The following is a 12978-nucleotide window of genomic DNA, read 5'->3' as shown; positions in this document are numbered from 1 at the left end:
CAAAATCACCTTATATAAACGGCAAAAGTCAACAGGCTTTTCAAAGTCCAAAATATTGCCAAACAGGCGCTTTTGCATCTAGTTTTGAAACTAAATCATCCGCGATCGTCTTGTCTGTCTCACCTCACCCTTCTCGTCAGTCAGCTTGACTCGCTCTCCTCACTGGAGAAATTAAATCTGATCTGTGATGCGACTGTCGTTCGGCACGCTGCATTGAGCAGCCGCGTTCAGTTTTTAATTGTAGTGTCTGTTCTTTTACCGAACTAACTGATTTTTATTACTATAAAAAATCAAAACGACGGTGGGGGTCGGTGAAGCGGTGGGCAAGTGACGTAACCGGTGTTGCGGCTTAACACCGGTATCACCGTCAGCACCGTCTATCACGGCAAGCCTATTGAGCTGCTTCTTTGTCAAGTCTCATTTATTTCTATGGTGCTTTATACAGTACAGGTTGTTTCAATGTTTCACAGTAATAAACAGCAAAATAACAGTATTAAAGATGTAAAATCCATCAATTATGAAACAAATTGCAACTACAAAGCAACTCTACAGAAGACAATAGTGTCATTATTCAGAATAATATACTTCAGGGATAGATTCGTTTCAGTTCAACTTTGTCACTCATGAGTAGTACATTTCATGAGATGCATCATGGGATGTTTTTAAACACTACTAAAGGAGGAATGTGTGTGACAAACACTTCAGGATGCGCCATAACGATCATTTAAATGATTTTTGTAAAGAAATTCATCCATAGGCCCTCTTTATATCTGTCTACAATCAGGTCAGTGGTTCTCAACCTGTTATATTTACAGTATTATTTCTGCTGAGATTTGCTCACAATCATAACAGCAAGATTTTCTTCATCATGTGACCTTCTCGTATATTAAACTCCTCTTGTCTCTTGCAGGTCTGTCAAAGAAGACGAACAGAGGAACTCAGCTGCATAAATACTTCATGAAGCGCAGAACGCTGCTGCTGGCCCTGCTGGTGAGATTATAGTTATCATATTAATAAAACCTACCAAGATGAATATGGCCATTTTAGTGTTTAATTAGTCTATGATTAAAGGGGTCATATGATGCAATTTCAAATTTTCCTTTCTCTTTGGAGTGTTAATGAATAGATAAGATCCCTAAAGTTGCAAAGACTAAAGTCTCAAACTTAAAGAGATATTCTTTATAAAAGTTATGACTTGTCCACGCCCTCCTAAAACACCTCGTTTAAACACACCCCCACATGTCTACGTCACTATGTGGGAAGATTTGCATAACACCGCCCAAATGTTCACGCAAAGAAAGAAGGCGTAACTTTATTGTTGCTGCCACCGCCGCCGCCATGTTGTGAAGATGCTGTGTGTTTCGTTGTGAAAGCGAAACTACTTTGTTTGGTCTTCCAAAAGAGGACACAACTAGAAATCAGTGGTTAAGTTGTATTTACAACACTGTTCCAGAACACTTCAACCCAAATATTCAGATGTGTGCAGCGCATTTTATGGAGGACCGTTTCCTGATCCTAGAGTAGACTACAATGCGTCTGTGGCTCAAAGGCTGTGTCTATAAAGTGGGGCAGTTCCAACTTTGCAAGGACTGTCTGCCACGACAACATAATGTTCTTTTTAGCAGCATCATATGACCCCTTTAAACCAGATGAGCTCTTGTGTGTTGTTAGGCCAGTGAGGTGGAGCGTCTGACCACCTGGTACAATCCTCTGGGCAGCCAGGAGCTGCAGATATCAGCTGAACAGTCTGTGGAGACCAGCATCACCAACTGGAGGTCCAAATATATCAGCCTGACCGAGAAACAGTGGAAGGATAACGTTAATCTAGCGTGGATTGCAATAAAATAAAAAAATAAAAATGTGATTGACCATAACTAAATAAAAACTTTATAAATAATAATAATAATAAAAATTATATATTTTTTATTCATATTACTCCTAAATGTATTGTTATATTAATCACATTTTTATTTTAGTCTAATTAATGATTCATTATAAGTTATTTTAATATAAATAATTATAATAATTGCATAAATTTTCACTCAAATGTGCCTCTACGCTGCCTGTCGTCTGCACCGCTGACTGTAAACCTGTTTTCCGCCGTAGTTTTTAGTGACGTGGCACACGATCGACGCTGATTCTCCTGAGTTGAGTCATATCTTGTGTTGGGCTCCGGCTGATCCTCCCACGGGACTCTCGTATTTCTCCAGCATGTATCCGCCGCATCCGCTGACCGCACAGTACGCCGTCAAAGTCCTGCGCTCCTTCCCTCCGGTACGCAGCACCTGTCATATTACACTTGTTATTATACATCTTTATCTGTGATCAGTTTGAGTGCTTTTATTAATGCATATTTCTCTCTCATACTTTCAACAGGATGCTATTCTGTTTTACATCCCACAAATTGTTCAGGCCCTCCGTTATGATAAGGTATAGTGTATGAAGTTTAAAGTAATAAAGTCAAATAATGGCAAAATGATTTGCATGTGCAGAGTAAGAATTGAAAAGGTATAAAGGAAGTTGCATGCATCATTTTAATGTTTTTAGCGAGTATAATTCATATGTTGTATGCAGGCCATATTTTGCATTTCTTGGTTTTCTCTGCTCTGACAGATGAGTGCACTAATGATGCTGATGTGTAATGTTGTGTAGATGGGGTACGTGAGAGAATATATCCTGTGGGCGGCACAGAAGTCTCAGCTTCTGGCACATCAGTTCATCTGGAACATGAAGACCAACATCTACACGGATGAGGAGGGACACCAGAAAGACCGTAAATACAGCTTCTCTTCACGTTCGTTTTAATTTCAATATTAGTTATTTTGTATTTGTCATTTTTTATTATTTCTTTTATGTCTATATAGTTTTTATTCATTTTTATTTCATTTTTATTTTTTATTATTTTAGCACATCATGAGAAATGTTGCTTTGGCACCTAACTGAAAATGTTTTATTTATTTATTATTATTATTATTATTTACATTTTTCAATAATCTGTTACACTTGGATGTACATCACAATACGGAAGACAAGATCTGTCGCTACTTGCATTTCATCACAGGCTTTAAAGTTGGATGTATTCTGTCAATGTTTTCATTGTTCATCAGCTGGAAAAATTGTCCTGAACATTATTCCAGTTTCATTGTGTTGTTATTGTAATAGTTGTGGAGTCTGCTATTCATTTAGAGTTAGTGATCTTTAAAACTTCATTGCTTTATTGTTAAAAGTCATTGTTGTTCATGTAAACGGCCCTTTGCAGCTTGTTCTTGTTCTGTGTTTTGTAGCTGATATCGGGGAGCTTCTGGAGCAGCTGGTTGAGGAGATCATCGGTTCTCTTGTACGGTAGGAAATTTACAAAATATCTTCATGGAACATGATCTTTACTTAATATCCTAATGATTTTTGGCATAAAAGAAAAATCAATAATTTTGACCCATACAATGTATTGTTGGCTATTGCTACAAATATACCCCAGTGACTTAAGACTGCTTGTGTGCACCAGGGTCACATATGTGTTTGATACACAATAAAAACATGCATTTGTGTGTGTTTTCCCCCTCAGTGCCGCCAAAGCGCCGTATCTGGCCAAATTCAAGGTGAAACGCTGTGGAGTGAGTGAACTGGAGAAAGAGGGTACGCAAACTATTACAACACAGACATAATTCTGTAATTCCTGAAGAAAATAGCAGGGCTTGCAAGACAGCTGAAGTGTTTTTGATGAAGTGATGTGAGAACAGGTGAAAACCCACGTACAGAAGGAGAAGGAGAGACAGATTGATAGTAATACACAATACTGTGGAAGCTGGTTTCCACCACAGAATTAAAAAAAATTAAATTGTGCCTTTTTTCCTCAGAATTCTGACTTTTTTCCTTGCAATTCTGAGTTTATATCTTGTAATTCTGTTTTATCTTCTCAGAATTTTGAGATATAATCTCGGAATTTCAAGGAAAAAGTCAGAATTCTGAGTTGAAACCTTGCAATTCTGTTTTTTGTTACCAGCGTGGAATTAAAAAAATAAATAAATAAAAGGTAATTGCAATTTTTTATCTCGGAATTTTGACATCTCACTATTGAGACTTCTCAGAATAACAGGGTTATATCTCACAATTCACAAGGAAGACAAAGTTAGAAAAAACAGTGAGATAAAAAGTCAAATTTACCTTTTTTTTTTTTTTTTTGTATCACATGGTGGAAACAACTCATACAAAACAGATAAACAAAATTGAATAATCAGTTTTTAATACACAAATAGATGACAGAACGAAAAGACCATGCATAAGTAAGTAGCAGAAATTAAGCTTTAATAAAAATAAATGTCGTAATAAAAAAAATCGTGTGTGTGTAGGTTTGCTGTGTCGCTCAGACTCGCTGGATGAAGCTCAGAGTGCAGAAGAAGCACAGAAGATCTGCTGGCAGGCGGCCATCTTTAAAGTCGGAGACGACTGCAGACAGGTATCAGATTCACATTTCTGTTTTAGTGCTTTGCTTTTGCTGTGCACTTTCATGTCTATGTTCAAAAATGGGGATGACAGTTAAAGGGTTAACTGATATAATAAATCTGTTAAATGGAAAAAGTGTATGATTTAAAAATGTTTGATTTAGTAATTCAGATGTTTTTCTTCTCTCTTTAATATTTTTATTTTTTTGTCTTTCTTTCTGTTTTTCTGTCTCCAGGATATGTTGGCGCTGCAGATCATCGGTCTGTTTAAGAACATTTTCCAGCTGGTGGGACTCGATCTGTTTGTTTTTCCTTATAGAGTAGTAGCTACAGCACCAGGGGTGAGTTATTTCATTTTTTAATGTTACATTTTATTTAGTTTTTTAAATGTTTATAATTTAATATTATTTATTTTATTTTTTAATTTAAATAATATTTTATTTTTAATTTCTATTATATTTATTTGAGTTTTTCTGGCTGGCATCAGACTGTTTTTTTTTTGTTTATAATGATCGTTTAGCATTGATTTCAGGCAGGTTTAGGTTTGGTGTTGGTAATGATGCTTTCATGGTTGTCCTGGTCTGATTTAGTCCAAACCCATCCCTCTGCAAACTACAGCAAAACATGTCTTGTTCTCCATCATAGATGCAAACTCCTCACCTTTCAGTGGCAGCTCACTTTTTTGAGATCAAAATAGGTCACCTATGAGATTTTTGTGAGAAAGTGTTTTTATGAGGGGTGAGGGGGAGGGGAGTCTTGCAAGGGTAAATAAAGAACTGAGAATGGTTGCATAAACTGTTTAGACTAGTCTTAAAATGAGTTTTCTTCATGACTGGTCATAACTTTAAATTCAGTTATGAAAAGGTAGATTGGTCTTATTTGTATTGGAAAAGTAAGAACTTAGTCTTAACTTGGTGGCTAAGGTTATGCAACTGGCCCCTGGTTGTTTCAATAAGTTTTGGATAGTATTTTCTTTATTCTTTACTTCAAAAAGTATGTCTGAAAAGGGTCATATTTTATGTATTTGAGGTCTGAATGTTTGAATGTTTTTCCCGCTTACCTGTTTGCATCTCTGCTCCATGGTGACTCTGCAACTGACCATTTTTCTGTAGCTAAACTTTTACATGACTAATAAAAAAACATCTGTGTGACAGTGATTGTAAATTGAAGCAGCACATGATCGTTACCTGAAGGGACAAACACACACATCTCACTCACTGTACTGCATATTAATTCACTGTATTACATTCGTCTGTGTTTGTGTGAATATATGAGAGTGAATCTGAGAGAAATGAGTTCCTGCAGGTGTGACGCCAGCAGCTTTAGGTTTTTTCACACTGAAGTTGTTCTTGTGTCTGGATGTTGTTGTTTAATGTGAAGGTCCTGTGTTTGTGTCACAGTGTGGCGTCATCGAGTGCATCCCGGACTGTAAGTCCAGAGATCAGCTGGGACGACAGACAGATTTCGGGATGTATGATTATTTCCGGAACCAGTACGGAGACGAATCCACTCTGGCCTTCCAGAAGGTGAGAAAAGCCAGTGGTTCTAAACCGGTCCATTTTGGGGGGAAATCATTAATTAAAATGATTTAAAATCATAAACTATAAGCTTTGAAATAGTCTGAAACTACAAATCAATATATTTCCTATTTAAATTTTTGTCAGTTTAATATTTCTTATTTTAATTAATTAATTTTGAAGATCCAGGCTTGGAAGACTTGGATATATGAGGAAGCCTAATTTTAAATGTGTGTGTGTTCTAGAACTGGAAAAGTCTTGTAAATGAAAAATAGCAATGCCAGTAGTTCTAAACCTGTCCACTAGAGGTCCCAACGTGACTTAAAATGATTAAAAATCATACAATACAAACATTAAAACAAGTTACTAATTTATTTTTTTAATTTTATTTTTTTAGGTTCAAAAATATGTAATCAGCTAGAAAATGAGTAAAAAAAAAATCACCAATGATTGGAAAAACATGCAAATTCATTGGTTAAAAATTATAAAAATTAAAAATTATTTTTTTTATTAGAACTCTTTTTTTGTTCTTAGTTTACAGGAATTAGGAGTGCCCATAGATTAAAAAAAAAGTTTTTAAAACAAAACTAGAGCTAGGGGCATTTAAATATGTTTTGTGTTACATTTTCATTTACATTTATGCATTTTACATTTACATTAATGCATTTAGCAGACATTTTTATCCAAAGTGAAACCGGCTGCTGAGGACCTTAGAGTCAAAAGCTTTAAGGAAACACTGGTTTTCTGAATGTCTTTTTCTCCGTCTCTCTCTCTCTCGTGTCTCTATCAGGCGAGGTATAACTTCATCCGTAGCATGGCTGCGTACAGTCTGCTGCTCTTCCTGCTGCAGATCAAGGACAGACACAATGGGAACATCATGCTGGACAGACAGGGCCACCTCATCCACATCGGTGAGACTTCTAACAATCAACCTCTCTGTTCTGTGTTTGTCATGTGTGTTTCTAACGTGTGCGTGTGTTTCAGACTTCGGCTTCATGTTCGAGAGTTCTCCGGGTGGGAATCTGGGCTGGGAGCCGGACATCAAACTGACCGATGAGATGGTGATGATCATGGGCGGGAAGATGGAGGCTACGCCCTTCAAGTGGTTCATGGAGATGTGTGTGCGCGGATACCTGGCTGTCAGGTGAGGTGTGTGTGTGTTGTTAGAAACTGAGAGACTGAATGAATCTCTGTTACTCTGCAGGCCGTATATGGATGCTGTGGTTGCCTTGGTAACGCTGATGCTGGATACAGGATTGCCCTGCTTCCGCGGTCAAACCATCAAACTGCTCAAGTGAGTTCAAAACAACTAACAGTGGAGCAGATAGGAAATGTGATTTATATTTGATTCATATTGGAAAACATATTGAATTTATATTGAAAAAATGTAATGTTTAGAAAAATCGAGCTATGGATTTGAATGAGATTAATTATTACTGACTTTTTGAAGTAATAAACACAAATCAATATACATATACATATATTTTGTTGTTATGAACATGGAAAATTAAGGAGTTAAATTACAGTACAGAATTATTAAGAACGCATCATAAAAGATCTCCAGAAACACACACATTAATGAGATTAATAATGAGATTAATAGCGAATGTGATTTATGTGATTAATGTGAGTGTTTTTTTTAAAGACTTCCTTGACTCTAAATTGATTGTTAGGTAATTGAATATTAGGCATTGTTTTTAAGTTTGTCCTTGTTAAATATTAGAAATGTTATCAAATATAAAAATGGCATTTTATGTAACTGTTATTGTTATTTTTTTATTATTATTTTTTACATTTGTATTCATTTATTTAGTTAGTTTGTAAAGATGATATTGTAAAATTATTGTATGCAATTAATTAAAATATTATGATTATTTCAAATTTATTACTTGAATTTGTCATGAATTTACCCTTTGATGTTGATATGGTTTTAAATGATAGATAGATAGATAGATAGATAGAATTAATGAATTAATAGTTTGTTGATTAGAAATTAATCGTGTGTTGCAGGCAGCGTTTTAACCCTGGAGTGAGTGAGAAGGAAGCAGCAGCTTTTATCATCAAAGTCATTCAGAACTGCTTCCTGAGCAGCAGGTCAGTGTCTCTCACACACATTGATGCATCTCGTTTCCTGACTTGTTTTAATATTAAACGCTGTGCTTATAATATGAAATGTTTTTGTTTGTTCCAGGAGCAAAACGTATGACATGATCCAGTACTATCAGAACCAGATCCCCTACTGAAGGCCAGAGAAGTGTGTGTGTGTGTGTGTTTCTCTTAATGCTAATTGCACTGCCGTCTCGGTTTGGTGTGTTTGTGCACTTTATACACCTGATATGTGTTTGCATGGATTTCTACGCACTGATATTAGCACTTATGAGACGTTTTCTGCACACGTCACACTGTCTGCTGCATGATGGGTTCAACTGTAAACATTACAAAATCACTTTTGTGCCATGTTGATTTGTATTTGATGTGATTTTGTTGTCAGTCTTAATTTCCAGATAAATCATGTAGTTTGTAAACTACAGCAGACGTGTTTATGGACATGAACGGCCTGAACTGCAGACAGATGTCATATTTCAGAGGTGATAAATTTACACATTAATGCACAAACTAACGAAAATCAGTATTTGATTGTTTATTATGATGTAATGGAGGAGAGATGTTTGAAAAGTGTTTGATATTTCTTGGCAGTGTTTACAGCTCTGAATATGTGTTAATTTTTCTGAATCACTGTTTGTTTTGCAGTATGTGACTGTTTATTGATCAATTGATCGTACAGTGTATTAATATTTGTTCGCTCTCTTGTAAGCATCAATTTTCTGCCTCTCTTTCTATTCTATTCTATTATTTATTCTGTGTGTGATATTTAATAAATGCCCCACAGTAGTTGACTGTACACATTTGTAATGCTTATTTACTGGCATTTTGTACATGTGATGATCATATTACATTTAATGTAAAAATGAGTGAGTCTACAATTTCAATGCATTCAATATCAAACTCATTTGAGCTCCACAGTCACTTCTCTTAATCAGTCCGTGTGAACAGATCTTAGAATTTGAGACTCCTTAAAGTTGAGAGTTCAGCACATTCGGTGTCAGCAGTTTATCTGTTGTTTTACTCACTGGATTTCATTCTTAATGTCTGAATTTTCTCATTTATCAGGTGGTCATTAAATGTTTAGTTGAATTATTGTTTTCAGCTGTTGCTCAAAGAGCTTCATAATGGGGGAAATAAAGAAGTGAACAGTCCAGATGAAATGGAAAAATACTACGAGTCTTGCACCAGCTGCACGTTTTTATATAATTTGTCAGGTCTGTGTTATCTTCGGTTCCCTGTTCTTTTGTTAAACCCTGTTTATATCATATAAACTTCATCAAACAGTCAATAACAAAGACAAACAGGCAACATCACATATTTCCTCAAAGGATGAAATTGTTTTGGTAACATGTTACAATAAGATTGCATTAGTTAATGTTAGTTAAAACATTCATTTTTAACATGAACTAACAATGAAAGATATTTCTAAAACATTAAACTTGGTTAATTTTGACATTTACTAATACATTATTAAATCAAAAATAGTTTCTGTTAATATTATTAAATGAAAGGTGAGCTACCATGAGCTAACAATGAACAGATGTATTTTATTTACTAACATGAACAAAGATTCATAAATACCATAATAAAAGTATTGCTCATTATTAATATTTTGGAATGCATTAATGGGAAATTACAGTAAAGTGTTACTGTTTTTTTCTCAATCTAAATTTACAAGTGAGAGCATGTCATGCACACGACACTCATGTCTTCTCCAGTTAAACTCATTAGCGAATAATCCAGTGTAATGATATACTTACCGAAAATGCTTTTCTCCGTTTCTTGTTTTCCTTTGCCTTTGCACTTTGTTTACTTTTTTATTTTTATTTTTTTAAAGGTTCAAATTAATAGAAGGCAGTATATTAAACTGAAAGCATTTACTTTTTATTAGGTTTGGAAGCACAATTTTTACTTAAGTTACTGTATTTGTAGCTTGTTTGAATCAACTGCATGTTTTCATATGATTTCAGTTGACAGGATCTGTTAATGCCGCATATTTGACCTTCCCTGTTCTTTTATTAAACCCCCATTTATTATATAATTTTTGTCAAATAGATGATAACAAAGGGAAAAAAATGACCAATATCTCATATTTCTCCATGAAAATACTGTTGTTAGTTGACCAAAAATGATAAATGTGCATTTATTTATTTTAATGTTTGGACGCTACATTACATACAATCTAGTCACACGTCACGTCCTTTCCTTTCCTTCAAAGAAGATGAAAACAATTTTAGTGTTGGACTGGAGTTCCCTACTGTTGTCTTTCTTCTGATGTCAGATCTATGACTTTTCATTGGATGCTGTTTAACTTTCTCGCACATTCTCAGCATACCGCTGCAGGTTTGACACCATTTTGGATTGTAAAGCCCCTTTTAATGGCAGCTGATGTCGTCCTGTGCCTCAGCTCGTTACATGTTTGAACAGCAGTCGGTGTTTAATGTGAGTTTTCCTAACGCTCTGTGATGTTGAATACTGTGTTACTGGGAAATATAGTGATTCAATTTCATTGCTGGTATGAATGTAGAAGGGAAGTGAAAGTGCACGACTGCAAATGCTGTTATCTCCTCGTAATGGCTCTTAGACTGACTTTTTTTTTTTCCCCCCAGCTAAGTCTATTAACACAGGACCCTGGAAACATAGCAAGGACTCCAATCCCATTTAACTTCTTTTCTGTAAAAGACAAAAGTCACCATTCATGTTCTTTGCGTCCTTTTCAACACAATGAAGGTGAATTATGACTATCATTCATTTAAAGGGACTTCTTTTGTGTTGCACCGAAAAGTTGGAGATTTGTAATGACATGAGGATGAGTAAATAATGAGAGAATTTACATTTTTGTCTTGATCAAATGAATGTATAATTTTTGGAAGGCAGACTGAACCAACAAAAGTGTGCCGAGAACTTTATCACTGTCACAATTGCCTTGAATGCCTGAACACTCTTGTTTTCTAACACCTTCCATCAGGTTTGTAAGGATGGATGTTCTACTGTTCTGGTGGTTTCTGCTCCTGATGGGACTCTTAACGTCAGGTAACATAACACAATATACAACAAGAACATGTCAGTGTAAGAGCAATCTGCTTGTTAAGTCTGACGTCACACTTCACCGCTTCCGGGTCCAAACGCTCTATCAGATGCCACGAGAAAACAACAAACGGTGCTAATATACACTCAGAATGTGATATAACACTGTTTTGTTTGGAATTTTCACTTTTGAGAAGCAATATGGAAATGTTTACTTTATATGCAAATTGCTTGCAAAATATTTTATCCACAAATGCAAGATTATGAAAGTTACCCCAACTTTTCTTACTTTCAAGAAGATATTAAAATCTATATTAAATCTTTATCTACCTCCTGTATCAAAAAGTCAACTAAAACTTTGAATGTACAGGTATGATCAGTTTTTGGTGTTTTTGTATAATTTTTATTTAATAGTTAATTTATGTTTTGTAGGAAAGATTGTTTATTGTTACTGTTATTTATTTTAAATGTTTTTTTTCCTCTCTCTCTCTCTCTTTCTCTTTTGAATTTTAATTGTATTGTTCGCCCATCCTTGAACCCCTGGCTCTTTTCCTTAGTGTGTTTTTTCACATTTTCACAAAAGAAAAAAAAAAGGAAGTGTTAGCAAAAGTTGGGCTTGTTGTGGGCAGAGACAAGAGCGAGGAAGGGGGTGGAGATGAAGCCTATATAATGTAACCACTTTAGTGCGTTGCTCATTTTGGACAAACATCTGCAGGGAGAAAGCAGTCTGGTGAGTGATCAGCTCCTCTTGTAGAATTTTCTAGAAACCTTAAAGCCACTGAGGAAAAAGATATGTCATTACTAAACAGACCTGAATTAGCCACCACAGGAAACTCGCAAGCTTTGTCTTTTTCAAGAATCCAGCAATGGTTTACTCGTGTGAGAGATCAACGAATACTGGTTTTATCTGTATACCAGATTATTGTAGCGGTCTGCCAGATTGTTTCGGGTCTATACAACTTGTCTCATATTTTCTCAACTGGGTTCAGCTGGCTGCAGTTGGACTCGGCTGTGAGCCGAATTTATTCGGGTGTAAGTACCTTGATTCAGGAAATTGGAAGATGTCGATCGCGCCTGTACTATGACTCAATAACACAGGGAGCAAACGATATAATTACAGTGTAGAACAATGTTGGAATGATACGACCGCTCAACTAAATGGCAAAAGGCAAAACGCGCAGCAGCTACATGGCTGTTGGCTCTCATGTGTGGACAGAAGTCCCTGAAAAAATCTCAAGTCCCTGAAAAAGTCTCAAGTCCCTGAAAAAGTTTCTAAAAATGTGCCTGAAGTCTCTGAAAAGTCTCTGGTCTATTGATATCCAGCAAAATTGGATGAAGAGTGGAGAAAATATATTGATATTAAATTATTTTGAAATAAAACTTGTGTGAAAATTGTGAAATTCTTGTGTGTGTGTGTGTGAAACTTGTTTTTACTACTTTGTGAGGACCAAAAGATCGCACAAAGATTGTTAAATCAGAACCCACAAAGACATGATCTTTTATTTAAGACTATAAGATGACTAAATATACTATCGTCCAAACCCAAACCTACCAGTCACAAAAAAACTATCCCTAAACCGACCATTCACTGAAAACATTCTTATATATATGTGACCCTGGAGCACAAACGCAGTCATAAGGAGCTTGGGTATATTTGTAGCAATAGCTAACAATACATTGTATGGGTCAAAATTATAGATTTTACTTTTATGCCAAAAATCATTAGGATATTAAGTAAAGATCAAGTTCCATGAAGATATCTTGTACATTTCCTACTGTAAATTTGGACAACTTTGAAGGCGATTTTCTCAATATTTAGATTTTTTTGCACCCTCAGATTCCAGATTTTCAAATAGTTGTATCTCGGCCAAATATTGTCCTATCCTAAC

General features: G+C 35.5%; 1 pseudogene; it reads left to right on the top strand.

The window, feature by feature from the left end:
• LOC107738497 (phosphatidylinositol 4-kinase alpha-like) overlaps window positions 1–8850 on the top strand; it is a 49384-nt pseudogene extending 40534 nt beyond the window's left edge.
• Window positions 8851–12978: the final 4128 nt, after the last annotated feature.

This window comes from Sinocyclocheilus rhinocerous, unplaced genomic scaffold (genome assembly GCF_001515625.1).
Source record: "Sinocyclocheilus rhinocerous isolate Xijiao unplaced genomic scaffold, SAMN03320098_v1.1 scaffold8673, whole genome shotgun sequence".
Taxonomy (NCBI): domain Eukaryota; kingdom Metazoa; phylum Chordata; class Actinopteri; order Cypriniformes; family Cyprinidae; genus Sinocyclocheilus; species Sinocyclocheilus rhinocerous.
This window is presented reverse-complemented; position numbering and strand designations above follow the sequence as displayed.